The following is a 5,379-nucleotide window of genomic DNA, read 5'->3' on the forward strand; positions in this document are numbered from 1 at the left end:
GAAGAAGGGGAAGCAGACTCCCCACTGAGCAGGGACCAGATGTGGGGCTCGATCCCAGGACCCTGGGACCATGACCCAAGCCCTAGGTGGACGCTTAACTGACTGAGACACCCAGGTGCCCCCATTTTTCAAAATTGTTACCAAACCATTCTACCTAAATGATATAAGACATAGAACAGATGTTTTTAAATCCCACTTCTCCCTTGTTTAAAAAAAAAAAAAAAAAGTTGCTGGGGGCAAGTCCTTATTGTATCACACTCTAGGTGTCTCCCCTGCACGTCCACCACATGGACCAGATAAAGGACCTCTTTCAGTCCTTTAAGCCTCTGGGTCAGTTCTCCCCTCTTACCCTGAGTAGCTCAGATTATTATTCATCTACAGAATCACCTACATCCTAAATTTTTATAATTCTATTATCTAGTCCCATTTTAAGAGCACTATTTTTACTTCCAATATTTCATTGAAGGAAGCAAAGGGATTTGTGCTGGTTATATGGATGTCACGATTGACAGAAATATATGGATTCAACCTAGAATCAGACCTGGGAATCTGGTTTCTCAAGTTTACTTTTTTTAGTATCTGTGATTCCAGGAAAGTCTCTATACACATCTGTTTCGATTTCTTTAAATTTCAAATATGTATAGCAATTTCCCCCCTATCTAACAAACAGGGCTCTATTGAGAAAATAAAATATGATGGCATATGTAATATCTTTTTGAAACGTAGAAGACATAAGGCTTCCAAGTCGGTAGTATTTTTAGGGTAATTATTCTATCAATGGTCTTCAGTATACACAATAGTCTTTTTCATTTACAAGCCAAGAGGTCCTTTAACCTAAAATAGTGTCTTCAAACAGTCTACATATCTGACTTTAAAATGAAATCTTTGTCCCTGCAGAGCTTCTCAACGTCATCGAAAATCCTCAGGTGTGGTGTATGTTGTGTCTGTCACAGGAAAGACTCTATTCACCAGAAGAACCCAGGATTATGAACATCACATGTTTTTTAGAATGTAATTGAGCACAGCATTGAAAAATTATGTTATACTGACTCATATATTCCCATCCCTTAATCTCCCTCTGCCTCTGTGTTTCTCTCTGTGCATACCTCTTTGTTTTTGTCTTTTTTCTATCTCCATGCTTCTTTGTCTCTCTTTGTTTCTGATCCCCACACTCATACCCAGAGCAAGAATTTTGACCTAAGATTTATGATTTCCTGGACTCTTGGGCTGTGGCCAATTGGTAAATTCTTGGAGCTTTCATGATAGGTTGTGGGTGCGTTTTTCTGGAATTGAAGACTCAAGTGTCCATTATATTCTCAAGGAGGTCTGCAATTAGGAACAACTATTCTAGATTAATTTCCTGGCCAATGAATACTACTATCCCATGTCTGAATTAAACCTCAGGTGGGTCACTTTCAACTGAATCCCAGGCTCTACCAGCCCCTGAGGAGTCTTCAGGGCTTTCTGTCTGACTGCCTGACAGGACAAGCTGGTCCGAGGAGTGAAATATAGATCCAACAAAATCAATTAGTACACATCAAAAAAAAAGATGATTTAATCCTTAGAGGAACTCCCATTTAAAATTGATGAAAACAGTAATTAGGGGGCATCCATGAAATTAAGATACTGTGCCTGTTATTCAATGAAGGATGTTTAGTATTTTAAGAATAAATCCAATAGTAATATAAACAGTCTACTCTCACAATGCTCACATTTAAACTGTGCCAGACACATGTCCTGTGCCTGCATGGTACTTCTACACCATTAGCTGCCACAAATCAAAGGGAATGTCATTGCTTTTAATAGGATTACATAGAACTCAGTAACAAGCAGGAAGACTAGCTTTAGACTGAGTAACTGGCCAGTAATTTGGATGTTTAACTAAATGATTGGCTGCCAAATTGACAGGTCATCCACACTGAACTAGCCACTATTCCATGAATTTTCATGACCAGGATCACAATGGTTCATTTGCATGTGTGAAATTCTGCTGTGAAGCTGGCTTTTGAACTGGCTAGCTCAGCCAAGGATGGGTTTTGCAGTGCCATGCATTGGTGCCCTGGAAATACCATCACATGAGGGTAGCATTGATCTTCCCACAGCCTTCTACTTAAATGCAGTCTGTAACTAACCAGACCCGTCAACAAAAATGGTAATGACTGAATGCAAAGTCTACAGGGGAAAACAGGAATGTTAGAAAATTAACATTATCACCAAAAATAAGCATTTGGATGAGGAGTGAGAAGTTTAAAGTCTTTAGACCTCAAGAAAAGTTTTGGATTTGCATGGGCCTATTGCTATTGGTAACTTTTGACACTGTGAGCATTCGGGGAATATTGAGGCATTATTGACAGAATTATCAGCAAATAACTATTAACCACCAGTGACGTATAATGCAGTGAGATAGACATGAGGACAACAATCACAAGCCCCATGAGACAAAGCCTTGTTCTTAAGGGATTTACCATCTAACCATCGGTGCAAAGACCTGAAAAAAAAAAAAATTATAATAACCCACATGCACCAATTATCCTGTAACAAGACTGTGATATAGCTGCAGTGTAATGAGTATTTCAAAGGTGAGGAATGTAAGCTTTCGGGGGGGTTTTATCATTGCCCAAGGGAATAGAGCTAAGAGGTAGTTTTGAACCAGGTATGTCCACCTGTAGACAAATTCTCATCGTTCCCTAATATTAAAAAAGATAAGACGTCTAAAAAGTATTTACTTCAACATGTAATAGAAAACAATACAAATATGTAGTAATAGAAAATTGAATAACTAAGCAAGGGAATATTTATACATGAGATATTATGAAAACTTTAAAATCTATTGTATCTGAATACTATTGACAAGAGAAATTTTGCTAAGAGAAAAAACAGGGTATCAAATCACAGGTACAGTATAAAGGCATTGTTGTTACATATACTGCAATATGTATACACACACACACCAGAATGTCAGCAGTGATCTTCCTTGGGCTGTGAGATTATCAGTAATTAATTTTCTTACATTTTTCTTGCCTGGCATATCCCCAAGTTTTTGCTTTGAGCATTTGTTACTGTCTTAATTAGAAAAGGCTCAATTACTATATATATGTATATAGATATACATATATATATACACAAAACTATATATGGTCATTGACACAAGTAATAAGATCTGAGGAATTTCAAATGACATCATGTTAAACAAGGGCCTGGAGAGATCCGGAGAGACTCCGAGATGGCCATGGCTCATGAGGCAAAGGTAGGTGAAGAAGGAAGGCATTAGGCAACAGTGTAACATGAACAAAATCCCATCTTTCCTAAGGAAAGATCCACTGGGGGAGTAAGACCTGTTTGACCACAGCAGAGAATTCCAGTGAAGGAGGGGTCACAGGAATAATTGACTTTACATCTTTTATGGATTCCTTTTAGAAAGTGGAACTAAGTAAAACTTAGATGCCTTTATCTGATAACATTTCTAGGACACAAGGCATAGACCACCAGAAGTGTCCTTTGGCTTAGACGGCTGGCTCACTGGCCAACTTCACAGTGGAATTTCACACATGAAAAAATAGGTAAGGGCCAAATTTTAGAAGCCCTGAAATGCCAAGCAAACAAATTGGACTTTATCCTGTGGGCAGTGGGGAACCTCTGAAGTTTTAAGCCGGGAGGTAATGAGAGCAAAAATGTTTTAGTAAAATTCATCTGACAGCACTGGGGAGTGAATTGGAAGGGAAACATTACAGGTGTCTTTTCAGATGCTTCTTTATGTTTGTTTCTGTTTCTGTTTCTTGTTTTTTTGTTTGTTTTTTTGTTTGTTTGTTTTTTCCTGTGAATATCCTATCTTCCTCAGTTAGAATTATAAACTCCTTAAGAAGAAAAACCATGTCCTATATTTCTTTGTAGATCTGGCATTTCTGAGCAATCAAGGAAGCATTAAAGGGTTGTTAGAGGCACCAGGTTTGGGCTCAGAGAGTTCTCTGTGGGATTTAGCTCCTGAAGGGAGAAATCAACCTCCCTAAGCCTCAGTGTGCTCACCTGTAAAATAAGTCAGTAAGGCCCACTTCATAGGACTGTGGTGAGGATTAAGTGAGATTATGAATGCCAAGAAAAAGCTAACAAGACAAATTTGATGAAGATAATGACGTTGATGGTTGATTTTGACTCTCGGTTAGTCAGAGTGGAAGAGGGTGAGTCGAGTCTTAATTTGGAAGCCAGTCATTCTGTGGGCAAGGCCAGGCACTGGAAATATTCAAAGGGCAAAGATGGAGCCCACCGAAAGTAAAACATGCAGAACCCACCAGGATAAATATTTATAAGCCAAAATAAGTCCTGAGCACATTAAAAAGAGATAGCTGGATGGCACGGGCTTGCTGTAATAAGAAGTGGTATCTGTGTGGGAATGGATACATCCCAAACCACAAGAATGAACAATGATGATGTCTGGCAGCAGCTCATTCAAAGAAACCCTCCCATTGAATCTCTGTTAACCAGTATTATCACAGCGTAACTTGACTTCTCTGGGTTCCTTACATGCAGTTAGAGTGGCAGACACCGTCTGTGCTTAGATTAAAATACCCTGAGCTCTTGGAGAGATGGCAGATTTGAAGACTTGGACAGTAAATGCACAGGATAACTCTGGAGAAGCACATTGTTCAGAAAGACAAGAAAGTTTAAAGACTACTGATGCAATCTTCTCAAAAAGACATAGGAGCCAACCAGAAGAGACTTCCACTGAGAGTCTACAATGGGATAAACATAAGCACCAAAATGTACAACAATGAAGGGTTGGGAGATATCAAATATAGTTTTTAAAGATTTTTTTATCTATTTATTTTAGAGTGTTTGTGTGCTAGCCAAGGAAGGAGCAGAGGGGAAGCTAGAGGAACAAGCAGACACCTTGCTGAGTACTGAGACCAATGCTGGGCTAGATCCTATGACCCTGGGATCATGACCTGAGCCAAAACCAAGACTCAGATGCTCAACGAACTGAGCGACCCAGGCACCCTCAAGTATAGCTTTTAAAATCTAGGTAATAATACTAACAGAAGAAACAAAACCTCATTGCTTACCAAAAATCACACTTAGAGAACAAAGATTCTGAAAATTGATGTATAAAAAAAGAAAGAGAGCATTTATATTAATACATAGGTATTCAAATGTATGTAATATATATGAATCTAACCCTCTTATATGAATAGTACTTTAGCATAACTGAATAGATGATGAAGAAATACTTTTATAGAAGAATTCTAAGGAATCCAGAAGGCAAATTATACACATATTCAAAAGTAAATGGAATAGTATAATAAAGCTCCAAATATTCACCACCTAGTTTTAACAAGGACCAACATTTTTCTAATTTTATTTCAGCTATTTGCCACTGTTTTTGCC

The sequence above is a fragment of the Mustela nivalis genome (assembly GCF_964662115.1).
Source record: "Mustela nivalis genome assembly, chromosome: 11".
NCBI classification, from domain to species: domain Eukaryota; kingdom Metazoa; phylum Chordata; class Mammalia; order Carnivora; family Mustelidae; genus Mustela; species Mustela nivalis.